The 15713-nt window shown below is 43.8% G+C and overlaps 1 protein-coding gene across 1 annotated transcript in view; it reads right to left on the bottom strand.

The window, feature by feature from the left end:
* The window catches only part of LOC142592765 (uncharacterized), a 139984-nt gene that overhangs the window by 13998 nt on the left and 110273 nt on the right, over positions 1-15713 (bottom strand). Inside the window, exons 23-28 of the mRNA XM_075704428.1 lie at positions 14787-14863; positions 13702-13782; positions 7643-7728; positions 6915-6944; positions 4987-5016; positions 171-251 (exon numbers count right to left, since the gene is read on the bottom strand). The gene's annotated coding sequence lies outside the window, so the exon portion shown is untranslated. The remainder of the gene's footprint in view (positions 1-170; positions 252-4986; positions 5017-6914; positions 6945-7642; positions 7729-13701; positions 13783-14786; positions 14864-15713) is intronic.

The following is a 15713-nucleotide window of genomic DNA, read 5'->3' as shown; positions in this document are numbered from 1 at the left end:
CTTCGCCATATTGCGCTGCCCCTTCAAGATGTTCAACCAGTATTTACTCGTAGAAATGTCGATCCCATTCTACAGTAATCTCGTCTATGAGATCACTAACGTACGTAAAGGAAACTATTGCACACACAAAGGAAAGGTTATGCACTAATCGAAGTGAGCCATGTTCATACCTGCAGTTTATGTAGCGAAGGCTCCTGTGGAGAAGCCGTTATGGTCGGCGTCATACAGAACTCCAACGGAGCGTCCTTGCTCTTTTGCATAGTGGAATGAAAAGAGAAATAGAGGGTCAGATCACCAAAGTACTGTATAGTCTTTTTGACACATTAACCTACGATAGTTTAATGTATCCGCCATTTATTAAAAGCTTGACTGGCAGACAGTATAATGAAAGTAAAGATATTTCTCCATAAACATCACTGGAGGCTGCAGTGACGTCATTACATTCTAAAGGAGGACTGTAATGGTAGCCGTAATGTAAAAAATCTACTTTCCTATGGTTAGGATGTACGTCTGTTGTGAAATTGTGTACTTATTGCTGCTGAACACTAATTATGCAATACTAGCGGGACAAAACCGGTTGCAGTTTGGCGGCCGCGTTTAGGGAAGCTTTGATTGTGGCATGCGGAAGTGTACTCGGTGTGGTCTGTGGTGGCGGTATGGGGCATGAGTCTATCTAGAAGCGAAGGTAATGGTACAATGCGGTAATATACACTTCAAATACAAGAATTAAGATCGAGGCCATTGCGAGAGTAGGTTATATGGCGACATGTGTAGTAAAACGTGAATGAATGAAGCACGCTAGTTGGTTACATGTCTGCGGCCTTGTTTAAAGGGGCATGCCAGTGAACATCATAACGTATTATTGATATTACTATTCTTGGATGACTTCGCCCACTATAGATTGTAAATAATGGTGTCTGCGGGAAGAGCATCTGCCGTTAAGCTGGTTAATAGTGTCTGCGGGAAGACGGTCTGTCGTTAAGCTGGTTAAATACCAATCCCATTAAATGCGAGAGTTATTCTGGGGTTTTACGTGGCAAAATCGCGATGTGATTATTACTTAAACGCTGTAGTGGAGGACTCCAGAATAATTTCAACCAGTTTTTTAAAGCGCTCTCAATGCTCAGTGCACAGGCCTTCTTGCGTTCAGTTTCAGAACAGGGATTTGATCCCGCCACTTGGTGCTTTAACATAGTGCTTTAATAGCCGTTAAGACTACATAGTGCACAGAAAAAAAAAGGTTATTCGCGCAGTCAGCGGAGTACGATGCGTAAGCACCTGCAGTTTATGTGGCGAATACTCCCGCGTACTAGTGTTCGTGTAGTGCTCGCTTGGCTCAACGTTGACCAGCACACCTGTGTGTACGAATAGAGATAGAACACGAAAATATTGTACATTCGTTGCGTTGGCACACAAACGGAAGTGGGTTTGTTGCAGTTGCCATTTAGTGAGACCTGAATGTTGAAAAACTACATTCAGTATAATGACTTTTGTTCGTACACGTCGCTTCGGATAGGAGTGACAGCATTAATTTGAGCAGCTGGGAAACGTGCATTACAGACTGAATGATTCATGGCAGTAGCGTCAGTAACATTATTTTGCAAGTTAGTAAACAAACCTGTTAAGTGGCATAACACGCTTAGTGTGGAACTGAACGGTGTGTCTCACATTTGCATGGTCAATTCTTGTTTTGATAATGGCTGTTCTTCATATGTGCCGCGTTTCTCAGATTTCCATGCTTCAAAAGATCATGTGGCTTGATTTAGTAAGCTACATCTGCCTTTATCGTCATGAATTGCCGAAGCAATCGTATATCTTAATAATAATAATATTTGGGGTTTTACGTGCCAAAACCACTTTCTGATTATGAGGCACGCCGTAGTGGAGGACTCCGGAAATTTTGATCACCTGGGGTTCTTTAACGTGCACCTAAATCTAAGCACACGGGTGTTTTCGCATTTCGCCCCCATCGAAATGCGGCCGCCGTGGCCGGGATTCGATCCCGCGACCTCGTGCTCAGCAGCCCAACACCATAGCCACTGAGCAACCACGGCGGGTCAATCGTATATCTTAGCCGCAGAAGAAAATGCAACGCGCAATGTAGTATAAAATGACCTACTTAAAGATTATAAACATTATCAGACACCATTTTATCCGAGACATCGTCGGCTGAAAGGCAACCATTGTGTGCGGTGAGCAGAGGCGGGTAACTGCGGTCATTTTTCGTTTTGCTCCCTCATTATCACGACACAAGTACCCTCCTAACCCTCAAGTTGAAAAACATGGCAGCCCTTCCTCACCCTTGTCCATAGCTAGAAAAAAAAAAATATCCGCCCTCATTCACCCTCACGCGGAAAAGCCTACGAGCCTCCTTTTACGTTCCGTTTTCTACACTTTCAAACAAACCTTTTGTCGACCCACGAGCTTCGTTCACAACGCTGATTCTCTAGCGCCATTTCTATGGCCAAAGCCTGCCACACGTCTTTCCATTTAGACGCTTGACCATTGCTCGGCAAAATACACGGAATTCACTCAGACTCACTCAAAAATGATATTTGTCGCTTGGCGCTCACTCGAAATAAGACCGCCGCAAATTTCCCGTGGTGGGACACGGGAAATTCGGGCCCAGCGGGGTTCTTTAACGTGCACTTAAATCTAAGTCTTCGCATTTCGCTTCCATCGAAATGCGGCCGCCGTAGCCGTGATTCGATCCCGCGACCTGGTTCTCGGCAGCCCGACGCCATAGCCACTAAGCAATCACCGCGGGTCACCCTTATTCAATTGATTTCACCTGAATTCCCTTTACTCGACCTTAAGTCGCCTCACTTTAAGGTCGCAAACCAGTTGGCTGCGCCGTGACGTGTGCAATGACGCACGCAATGTTCACACGTTTGTCCCCGTATTCAGTAATGCACGTTAACTTGAAGCCCCTGCTTAACTTGGTATCAACGACGCCTACTGCGAACCCGATTATGACGCTCATGTCGTTTCCTTTGGTACGTTCACGACAGGCGTCATTGAAATCAAGCCAAGCCTGGGCTTCGAATTACGATGGCTTTCTGAATACGGTGAATCGGGGAAGCGTGCTCGACCCGTAACCGTGCCGCCCGGGTTTCCTTTCAACCCAGGCACAAATATACCATATTATTTTTTTCAAAGCCATTAGTTTACTCTTTTTAAAGGCACCTCCATAAGAAATTTGGCGTCAATCGTACATTTTTAAGATATAGTTTTTCGCCTACGTCACTCCTCATAAATGGAACTCGTATTGTGAAATTCCGAAGAAATGCGAAAAGCGAAAAGGGAGGCGCGATATGTAGCACTATAATATACCACGGAACTCATACGGGGATTACGCGTACTCAAAGGAAAGTAAGAATGTATTTACAGAATATGTGCGGACGTAAGTAACAGTCCAGTCGACTGGCAGCTCGCGCAGTGCTTCTTGACAGCCTCATTTTTCTCGCTAATCGGTGGCTACGTTCATGCGGGGGCGCCACGTGACAAAATTAAATGGTTTGTTTCCTGTTTTCTTGGAGGTAAATAATCTGAATGCGACGTTAAACTTGTACAAATACGAAATGGCACTTAACATGTAAACCTGTTATCTAAGCTTAATTTTCTTCAGTGCATGCCAGTCGTCGTGGCCAAGAAAACAATGCTGCATTTATCAGCACGAAGTCACTTCTTCCGTTTATGCCACAGTGGTTGGATGCTGGCAGTGGGCAAATAATAAAATGCTTTAGGAATAATTTAGACACTTCAGTTGTAATAAAATAAGCCTGCAAATATGCACTAAAATGCGGAAGCCAATAGTTTTCCAACTACAAATATGTCCACTGACAACACGAGTTTGATTATTATTTTTTTTTTACAATGGATGGCTATGGATGGCGAACTAGGTTGAACATGTATGTGCTGAGTTGTGCATTCTTTGTAATAAATCGCTAGCGATGTTTTTTATGCCGAATGTTTCAGGCTGCTTGCGGTTATTTAAAACAGAGAACTTGTCGGAATTCATGAGTATATATTAGGCAGCTACGTGTTAATCTATTCAACTTTCCTTATGTGCTCATTTTTGAGAATCAGTGCAACAGCGGGGCATTGTGTAGGTTGAGCTTAAACACATAGGCTGAATGTTTACTGAAAATAATGGCGCTCGAATATCGTTGCCATGCGCGAGCTAAAAATAAAAGAAACGAGTTTTGGTTGTACTTTAATCTATATAGAACTATATTGCCGACAAGCTTTTTGCTCGTTTTGATGTTTCCTTCAGTTCATATGTAAAAAAAAAAACGCTATCAGTCACCAAAATCCTAAAACGCAAGTTAAGTTATGGGGTTTTATGTTCCAAAACCACTTTCTGATTATGAGGCCCGCCGTAGTGCGGGACTCCGGAAATTTTGACCACCTGGGGTTCTTTAACGTGAGCCTAAATCTAAGTACACGGGTGTTTTCGCATTAACGCAATCATTGTGTATTTATTTACAGCATTCCAGTGTGTTTACATCGGTTAAAAGAACGCGCGAAGCGGTGGTGATCAAGCCAAAAAAAAAAAAAAAATACCGGAGTGTCGTGAAAAAGTCAACGTCGGTCCTCCCGCTCTCGTTGCTGCTTTATGTAGCTACCGCTTGCAATAGGTTTAGGTACAGCTAACGTCAACAGCCATATATGACTTGAGTCAAAAATGGGCTTTGATGCATATCTGAGCTACAGAGACTTCCTGCCCCTGCACTTCAAAACGTTTAACTTTAAACCCACTCCGCATACAATCTCTGTGAATGTTCTGTACTTCAACAATGTGAATCGTCTTTTACTCATTTATAAACACATCGTCACCGCACCGTCATTTCACAACGTCCGCCCACCCTCACCTCACCACCTGAGGATGAGGGAAGATGAGGGTGTGGGAGGCCCTCGTCAGGGTACGCATGTCTGGTGGTGAGAGCAGACATGACGGGACAAGCAAACCGCAGTATGACTTACGGTTCGCAGGTACTCCTTGCAAGGCAGCCTCTGAAAAAAAGAAAACACGATATTGTTATCATCTCGCTATACATGTCTGCTCGATAAGACATAGTGCATAAAACAAAATTAGAATAGTGCCCAATATCTTGGAATAGAGGAAAAAAATTTCAGGAGTATATATCTAGTCGGAGTGAAAGTTGCAACATAACGGGGAGCGTAAAACTAGTTGAGGAAAGGGAAACGATGGAATGATGTAAAGACACTGACATCATGCATATCCAACCCATATGTTGGCGCCTGTGTAAAGCAAAGCTTTTGTCAAGTGTTTGACTGAAGCTTGCTATATAATATGAAATAAGGAATAAATAAATAATTATTGATAGGCTAAATATTCGTTATCAATGTACATAACTATTTTTAAATAAATAAATATATTGAGTCTCAGAGTGAATATATTAGCTGCCGTGCAAATATTTATATTTCCCAGTCATAGCGTTCGATCGGTGATGTCTTCTGTAATCGTGACACGGAAATTATGTATGTGTGAATTATGTATGTATAATTTTTTCTGTAAAGTATGTTCGAAAGCACTACATTGTCATACCTATTGGGAGCAGCGGTAATGCCTTCGGTCTAGGAAAACCATATCGAGCCTCATTCTGCTGTGTTTCCATATAGAATATCTCAAAAGAGTAATCCAACAGGTGCGACGATTGCCTTTTCAAAAAGAATGACTGCGTGTGGCTGTAAAAGTTTGATAAAATATGCCGACGCTGTTCCCTACCAGCGGCCACATTTCGAGAAGAGCGTACACGTTGGACGTAGCTGTTGCACTGAACAGCCAGCTCGATGTGACGTGCAAGTTATTAGGAAGAATAGCTCGGAAATATTCACTTCCGCTGCCTTCATAAACTAAAATTAAACAAATGAGCGAAAGCGTAATTTATCAACTCCAATTTTCCTCGCAGGTTAATGCTACGGACCCTTATTTTTGCAGTGGCAGAGCCACGCCATGCACATACCTGCAGTTTATGTGGTGAATTGTCTCTCGATGTGGAAGCTTCATGGAGCTGGACGTGGCAGAGCGCACAGTTGTATCAGAAATGCTGCCGTAAATAAACGGAGAGAAAAAACGCGTAAGAAATTTCGATAATATCTTTTCATTTGCCACCTAAACGTGGAGTCGCGGGAGAATATGTGGAGACCAATTCTGCCCCTAAGTGATAGCGCCGATATAATTGTGTATGGGCCATGCCGGGCACTTAACAAATTACACTTTGCGGAGTTGCACTGGAAAAAAGTACTTAGTTATTCGCTGACACCATGGTCTTTTCCGCGTGACTGTACATAAGGTTTTTAAGAGTCAGTATTTATTCAGATGGAATTTCGCATGAAAACGTTGAAGACCAGAATTTGTGTTCCTAAACGGCGCTAAGAAAACAATGGTGATGCTATTTTTGACGACGTTGGCTCGGGAAGAGCAAGTAAACAAGTACTATTCCAAAAAATAAAATTGTCGTCCGCGATTAAATAGAAGTTGTGTTAACTTTTATTCTGCCGTAATAAATACGTCGTACAAGTACGCGCTTACTTATGCTTTAAGAAAGGCGCTTCGAATCAAGTTTAAGGCGAAGATGCCAAACAGGAGGCTTGCGCCAATTAGGCGCTCTAAAACAGCAGTACAAGATAGATACGCAAAGACTGTGCGCATGCGCCATGATGATATGAGCATCTCTCGCTTTACCTCTCGTTCGTCATGGATAACCTGGGCTCCTTACCTTCACGTCACGGTTACACTGAATTACACTGAATCCTCCCACAAATTCTTGCTCCACATGTACCAGTTAAATGGAAGATTACAGCCGGCTTTACAGGGTGTGCCGCAGGGTGTGCATGTCTGGTGGTGAGACCAGACGTGACCGGAGAAGCAAACTAGTAGAACTCACGGTTCGCAGCTACTCCTTGCAAGGCAGCCTCTGAAACAGAAAAGAAAAGATATTGTGGTCATGTCGATATACATGTCTGCACGAGAAGGCATAGTGTATAACAAAAATAGGGCCCAGTATATGGTGAATAGGAAAAACTTTCTGAAGTATATATCTAGTCGCAGTGAAACCTGCAACATAAAGGGGAGCCTTCAAAAAGTTGAGGAGACGCAAACAACAGAGCGTCGCAAGGACACTGACATAATGCAGATCCAACGCACATTTTGGCGCCTGTGCAAAGCAAAACTTTTTTGAAGTGTTTGACTTTCGCTTCCTATACATAGATAAAGAAATAAATGAATATATTACAATTTGTTAAATTTGTGTTATAAATATAAAAGATAATGTTGACATTATTATGGATATTGACCCTGAGTGTAAATATAGTTACGGACGCCTCAGTCAATGTGGCTAAAACTCGTAGTCGTCCTGATTGGACCGAACTAACAGCTTCTCATACATTGCGCAGTAGTAATAAATTCCCCTCTGCGCAAGATATAGCGGACTACAATTGGATACAGTAGCGTAAGATACAGTAAACAGGTGCAAATACAGATCGACATGCAAATAATTTCTAATCATATCGACTTTATATACAAAGGAAAGAGAAAGGTAAGACAGAAACCGTCTTACGATGACTGTCGAGGTTTATATATTCTTGCAGTGACAGAACCACGCCATGCACATACCTGCAGTTTATGTGGTGAACGGTCTCTCTCGATGTGGAAGTTTCATGGAGCTCGACGTGGCACAGGACACGGCTGCATCAGACATGCTGGAGGAAACAAATGGTGAGAAAGAATGCGTGGGAAATTTCATTACGATCCTTGTGATTGCCACCTAATTGTAGAGTTTGGAGGCCAATTTTGTCCCAGAGTAGTAGCGTCTATGTGCTAGTGTTTCACCGATGGAGTGCACTTAACGAATTAAGCTTTAGGGAGCTGCGCTAAAAAAAAAGTCTGAATTCTTCACTGACACCATGGTCTTTTCCGCGCGAGTGTACATAAGTTTGTAAAGAGTCACTGTTTATTCAGAGGGAACTTCGCATGGGAACATCGAAGACCTGAATTTGTATTCCTAAACGGTGCTAAAATACATGGTGACGCTATTCTGCACGACGTTGGCTCGGGAGCAGTAAATAAGGCCTCTTCAGAAACACGAATTCGTCTACTGAGGTGAAATAGTAGTAGTATTATAAGACTTTTATTCAGCCAAAAATTACAGGCCGAGCATATCGACCGCCTGGGTGGCCAGTCGACGCTGTTCTTCTTCACCTTCAGCGCCTAGCCAGTCGAGCCTGGTGGTGATGGAAGGCGAAGGGGGAGGATAGGAACTTGATTGCTGAGCAGCCGGACAGTAAAATAGGCAACGGGATAGGTCTGCGTAAGTAGCGGGGCAGTTGGGACAGGAGACGTCGGAGCGATAGCGATAGAGAAAGAGGCGGGAAGGGGTAACCAGTGCATTCATTTGGATGTGCTGCAGAAGGCGAGCCTCCGGCACAGTGAGTGATGGATGAGGGGGAGGGTAGAGGCGCTTGTCGAGACGGAGCTGGAGGTAAACTTCTTTAATAGTGCGGCGTAGGGAGAGTCACCCAGAATCCTCCGAGGGCCCCGACCAGGGTATCAACGGTGCCCGGTTAAAAATGTCACGGGCGAGCTGATGGGCCAGCTCATTGCCGTCAGTCCCCGAATGTCCAGGGACCCAGCGGAGGAAATCGGTGGAAGGTTGCAGTGCGGAGACCGCTCGTTCGACCTCTTGTTGGGGTTAATGGGGTAGGGTGCGGTTCTGTATGTGGCGAATGGCGGCTTGGGAGTCGGTGTATATCGTGTACTCTGGGAACGAGGGCAGGGAGGGAAATTATTGTAGGGCATGTACGAAGTAATGTTAACTTTTATACCGCCCTATCAGGTACGTGGTACAAATGCGCGTTTACTCGTGCTTTAAGAAAGGCCCTTAGAATTGCGTCTAAGGCGAAGATGTTAAACAGGACGCGTGTGCCGATTCCATAGCCAAGCGATCTTTCTAAAAGAGATGTACAAAATAATGTGCTTTTTCTATTGTGTTTCGCGTTTTTTTTAGTTGCGCGTCGTGGCAAATGTCATGGTGGGATATTCGAAATCGTTAAGGTCACTACGCCACGTGGTGGCGAAAAAAAGGAAGCTAAACGAACGGTCACTAATTCCTGGGTAGGCACACAGATTGGCAATCGCCCTGCCTTTAGTGTTCCAACGCCAGCTGTAATAATTCGCGCTTTAAGAATTAGATTCGGCGCCTGTTAAAATCAATGAAGCCTCTGCGGGAGGTGTGGAGGGGGGTACGAGGCGGTTTGTGCCCCTCGAGCGACTTAGCCGCTCATCCTTGAACGAACCACTGTTTTGAGGCAGCACAAATGTTACGAGTAAATACCTAACTACACCTGTTGTCAGAACTGAGTACCCTCTCGGTGCTGTTAGTTGAAACTGGCTGAAAGTCGGCCTATATATTGAGCTATAATTTCTTCTATATGAGGTGAAGTGGGGCTCTTGCTTGGGCTAGTTGGTTCATACGTGAATGTGCAAAGAGCAAGGCGCAATAGACCAGGACAGAAGACGAACACAAACGACAGGACCGGTGCAGGTCCTGTTCTTTCTGTTCTTCTTCTGCCCTGGTCTATTGCGCCTTGCTCTTTGCACATACAAGCATGGGTCCTTTCATTTACCCTGGTGCATTGCCGTGAAGATCTATAGGATGCTGAATGGGCAATGTCTAAAATTTCTCGGTGTCACTACGCATGCACTCCATTGTTACGAATATCGGAAGTTCACGGTAATTTTATCTGAATCTCATATATGAACAGAAAGCTTTAGGTCGGGGTTCCTATCGAAAGACACGGTAAAGCAGAAATCGCTTTTCTCGCTATCCTCTGCAGTATACTTGATCAGTTTTGCTGCTGTGAAAACGTAAAGATGAAATCTAGTGATTGCTGGTAGCGAATTTCTGATTATGGCCATCAATTATTTTATGATAGTTGCTGAAAATAAGAATTTTCAGAAAGCAAAACCTTCAACTTTGCAAATCTCTAACTCGGCAATGTAAGAATGTATCGCGATTTTCTAAATTGCATATTATAGTTAACCTGAATAGGGCTAGACTGATGTAATATATGTGGCGCAATTTGGCAAAACCTTAAACATAGAAACAAACTCGAGTGAGATACCAATTTTTATATGAGATTCGACTCCTTTGGGTGTTCTTACCTATGCAATTCACACAACTGAGATTGCCTGTTCTAGGTGCCGATGTGCACATTTGTAAACTTCGTGCTTCAGTTCTCCCACCGAAACACCTATTCTCGGCAATTTTTGCAACCACCTTTAGGCCATAAATCAACGTTACGCTTCCTACAGTCACTTGAATTGACATTTATTTCTCTCAAGTGCAGCGGATTTCCTCACAGTCAGCCAAAAAGTCTCAGAAAATAATTTCTGACTTTTACATGTATTGGAATAGGTGGAGCTAAAGATTCCCTAATATACGAGTAGAAAGAGAAATTTGGTTGTCGGCCACTCATGCCAAAGTACTTACCTGTGCGGACAGCCGTCTTCGTGACTATGATGAGTGCGAAGACAGCAAAAAAAGAAAAAAAAAACAAGACCAGAGTAATAAAAGGTATCAGTCATTTCTCGCATATCTTAATGTCTGAGTCGAACATCTTTAGCATTTTGTGCTTCTTGATGCTGTTCTGGCTGTATGGAGTTAGTTGTGTGGAGTTGGAGTGGCCCTTGTGATGCCGAGTTCGTGTCGCAGCTATAGCCCTTAGGTCAAGCTGGTGGTCAATGTTCGTTTTTGCGTAAGGGTCCCAAATAATGCACGCGTAATCCAATTTAGGTCTGGTTATGGTTGAACTCGCTAAATGTTTAGTTTAGATGGCGCATGTTTTAGCTCGTGCCTTCGAAGACAAAGTTTACGTAACGCTGAGTCACAAATATTAGACATATGCGAGTTTGAGCATACGATATTTGCACTTTGACCACTTGTATTCGTCAAGCTGATTAAGTTCAAGACACGGAATGCTGTACTAAAAGTAACTGTTCATTGGTGGCAGTGGTTTCAGTGAACAAAGTATAGACATCCGCAAACAACCTGACTTGCATTTGGACTTAAAAGTGTTCAACTAAGTTAACAAGTCATAACTAAAATGTAAAAATGTTATAAGGGTGAGAGAAGGGTCATTATCCGATGAAACGGGTAATAAACTAGGCACCCAAAACTGTTGATCGATAACAACAAACTGCGCCGGTTAGATAAGTATGCTGTAACTCAATTAACTAGAAAAGGGGAAGGACATAAACCCTTCTGAATAAGCTTAGAGTTTGAAACAAGTCAGAAATCTACGCTAAAATCCAGGAATATAAATAAACATTTCCTGCTTTTCCTGGTATACTTGCAAAAGTGTGAACGACCGTTACGAACTGTGTAGCTGCTGGAGAGGGGAATGCATTTATTTCCCTTTTAAATACTGAGTGAAAAAGTTTGCGACAGTGCGTTCAGGCATTCTAAAATGAATACATGTCGGACACTCGACTAAGGTACTTACCGCCCATGGCCACTCCCGCTGGAGCGTCTATGATCGGTGAAGAGACAGCGTTAAAAAAAGGAAAAAAGAAAAACCATCTCAGTGATCATTCTTGCAAATCTTAATTTCGGAGTCGGACATATTTGGCATGTCGTGCTCATTTATGCCATTATAGCTGTCTCAGAGATCGATATTATCACATCGGGATGGTCTGATGCTGCAATCACTTATGACAACGGACTGTGCAAGATATCGGCATAGATAAATTAGAGAACGGACTGCATTGTTTGCACTCCGTGACCTCTGCTAACAAACTCCACGACACAAGGCATTCCTTTCGATCTTATTAAAACCTAATAAATTTACTTGAATTCAACCACTAGAAAACAAAAAGAAGTTTACCAGTGTCTGTAAATACACTAGTGAAGCGTTTTTTTTCGCCTTGGGCGTATTTTTAACAGCATACGAGGTTTGCTGGAAAAACGTCGCACGAAAAAAACTATATGTCTAACAGGACGTCATCTACGAGTAAAACAGTTTAACCCATTCTACCAAACACTAACTACGACATAATTTCTAGTTTTAGGATTGTTTTTATGCACTCGCTGCTAAATTATTCGTTGAGCTGAAGTGATTACACCAGGCCACCCCGCCAAGTGCGCTTCGCCGTCAAAGCCACCTGCGCCATAGATTGTGCCGCTCAGCAGGAATCTCCGAGTGGCCTTCCTTGTTCACAGAAGCTGAGGCTAATGGGAGCTTTGCGCAGCCTCCCTGCAGGATGCACAGTCGCTGCCACATACGGACTGCCTTGTTCCCTATGGCAGTGCATTTTGTAGTGGCCCACCCTACGTCACAGCAAAATGGATGGCACTGGCAGCCGCTCTTTGTGATACTGCCAGCCTATTCAGGTGAACATCCCACCAATGCATCTGCTATACGTAGTAATCTTGAACTAAGTAGTGAATGGAATGCTGTGTGTTCATTTAAAGGCATTACGCATCTGCACACAACACATCAGTGGTGACGCAACTGAACCAAATGCTCGTGGCTTTTCGGAATGATAGCAACCACGACTGAAAAGTAAAATGAAACAAAATACTTTAAGAGCTGCAGTGTGACTTGCAATTGCCAGTACGTCTTTTCTTTGTCTGACCTATCCTTATTGCTTTCTCGGTCATCTGCAAAACTTCATTTCGGCACATTTCGGTGCAGTTATCACTAACTTGGGCTACTCGACGAGTGCCAGTAATACATGCAACGCCTACCTTTCTTTGAATGAGATTCCACAAGAATTATTTGACAACGCTAGCTTGGTCCTTACTGTTCGTCCCGCTCAGACCAGTGCGTACGCAGAGTAGCTAAGCAGGAACGTGCTTATAGTGTTCGGGCCGAACCGTGGTCGTGCCAGCAGAGGAAGCATGAAAACTGCTCGGGCTCAACCACTGAGGAAATAGGGCGTACCGTCAACGGTGCGTCCACTTCGCTTCGTCACTTTTGCAGCCAAACAAACTACACCTGTCGGGAGATTTGCTAACCCTTCGCGTTCGGTCCGCGCATGCGCTGTCCATGGAGAACGCACGACAACGCCGACGCCAACGGCGGAGTTGTGAATGTGCCCGCAAGGCCATATAATTTCCATTGCAATAAAATCCACAAGCGTGCTCGCCCAAGCAGAATGGAATCAATATACGCGCATTGCGGGAAACACCGCGGTTGAATATGCGCCATATCTGCAGGCAACACCATGTAAACATGACGCGCACTGACCGGCAAGATTCAAAGGATCATAGCATTCGAGGTGAAATAAAATTAATAAAGGGCCTTTGCAACTTTCTTTCGGCAAGGTAGGAGAACCTTCGCGATTTGCGGACAAGGTTTCCCGAACATGCGAGCCAAATAATGCCCAGTAACAAGCAGGAGGGCGTAATCTCGTATGAACATCTTGAAGGAGCAGCGCAATATGACGAAGACAGAAGGCAGGAGCACACAGGACAGCGCTGTCCTGTGTGCTCCTGCCTTCTGTCTTCGCCATATTGCGCTGCCCCTTCAAGATGTTCAACCAGTATTTACGCGTCCAAATGTCGATCCCATTCTACAGTAATCTCGTCTATGAGATCACTAACGTACGTAAAGGAAACGATTGCACACACAAAGGAAAGGTTATGCACTAATCGAAGTGAGCCATGTTCATACCTGCAGTTTATGTAGCGAAGGCTCCTGTGGAGAAGCCGTTAAGGTCGGCGTCATACAGAACTCCAACGGAGCGTCCTTGCTCTTTTGCATTGTGGAATGAAAAGAGAAATAGAGGGTCAAATCACCAAAGTACAGCATATTCTTTTTGACACATTAACCTACGTTAGTTTAATGTATCCGCCATTTATTAAAAGCTTGACTGGCACACAGTATAATGAAAGTAAAGATATTTCTCCATAAACATCACTGGAGGCTGCAGTGACGTCATTACATTCTAAAGGAGGACTGTAATGGTAGCCGTAATGTAAAAAATCTACTTTCCTATGGTTAGGATGTACGTCTGTAGGGAAATTGTGTACTTATTGCTGCTGAACACTAATTATGCAATACTAGCGGGACAAAACCGGCTGCAGTTTGGCGGCCGCGTTTAGGGAAGCTTTGATTGTGGCGTGCGGAAGTGTACATGGTGTGGTCAGTGGTGGCGGTATGGGGCATGAGTCTATCTAGAAGCGAAGGTAATGGTACAATGCGGTAATATACACTTCAAATACAAGAATTAAGATCGAGGCCATTGCGAGAGTAGGTTATATGGCGACATGTGTAGTAAAACGTGAATGAATGAAGCACGCTAGTTGATTACATGTCTGCGGCCTTGTTTAAAGGGGCATGCCAGTAAAGATGATAACGTATTATTGGTATTACTATTTTTAGCCGATTTCGCCCACAATACATTGTAAATACTGGTGTCTGCGGGAAGACGGCCTGTTGTTAAGCTGGTTAAATACCAATCCCATTAAATGCGAGATTTATTCTGGGCATTAACGTGGCAAAATCGCGATGTGATTATTGTTTATATGCTGTAGTGCAGGACTCCAGAATAATTTCGACCATTTTTTAAAGAGCTCCCAATGTTCAGTGCACAGGCTTTCTTGCGTTCAGCCCCCATATATATGCGACCGCCATGAAAGGCATTTGATCCCGCGACTTCGTGCTTAGCAGCGCAACGCCATAGCCGTTAGGACTACATAGTGCACAGAAAAAAAAAAGATTGTTCACGCAATCAGCGGAGTACGATGCGTACGCACCTGCAGTTTGTGTGGCGAATACTCCCTCGTACTAGTGTTCGTGTAGTGCTCGCTTGGCTCAACGTTGACCAGCACACCTGTGTGTAAGAATAGAGATAACACACGAAAATATTGTACATTCGTTTTGTTGGCACACAAACGGAAGTGGGTTTGTTGCAGTTGGTATTTAGTGAGACCTGAATGTTGAAAGACTACATTCAGTATCATTTTCATTTTTTCATTTTATTACCCTAAAGACCGCTTGCGGGGTATTACTTAAGGGGTGGGTGGTACAAAAAAATACAGGAGGTTGCCCACTATGTAATTTTATAGCCATAACGCTCGTTACTTCTTCCACGAAGGCATATGAGGTGGCGATGGTAGTGATGTGGTGGGGAAGGCCATTCCAGTCTTTAGCCGTACGATGAAAGAATGATGACGAGCAGGTGACAGTGCGCGCGCTAGGGCGAGCAACATTTACTGGGTGGCCTGTGCGCAGCGATATGCGCGAAGGTGGTAAAATGTAAGGTGCCTGGCGAAGCGAGCTGGTGTAGAATTTATGGAATAATGATAAGCTCGCGATACGGTGACGGTGCGCTAGTGTGTCCAAACCAGACTCTACTTTTAATGGTGACACGCTGATATCATATGAGTATGTCGAGTGAATGTATCTTACGGCGTGGTTTTGTATAGATTGTAATGCGTTGCTGAGGTAAATCTGGTGAGGATGCCATATGGGTGATGCGTATTCGAGTTTTGGCCTAACCAGTGTTTTATATGCTAGTAGTTTTACCTGTTGAGGAGCATTGCGGAGGTTGCGTTTCAGAAATCCCAAGGTTTTATTAGCAGATGATATGATGTTAGTTATATACGAGCACCAGTTTAAATGATGCATGCTCGTAATATTACCTAATAGTGTTTACAGTGTCGATTGGGATGTCATTAATT

Source organism: Dermacentor variabilis, chromosome 9 (assembly GCF_050947875.1).
Source record: "Dermacentor variabilis isolate Ectoservices chromosome 9, ASM5094787v1, whole genome shotgun sequence".
NCBI classification, from domain to species: Eukaryota; Metazoa; Arthropoda; class Arachnida; order Ixodida; family Ixodidae; genus Dermacentor; species Dermacentor variabilis.
The sequence above is the reverse complement of the archived record's forward strand: the minus strand, read 5'-3'. Positions and strand labels throughout refer to the sequence as shown.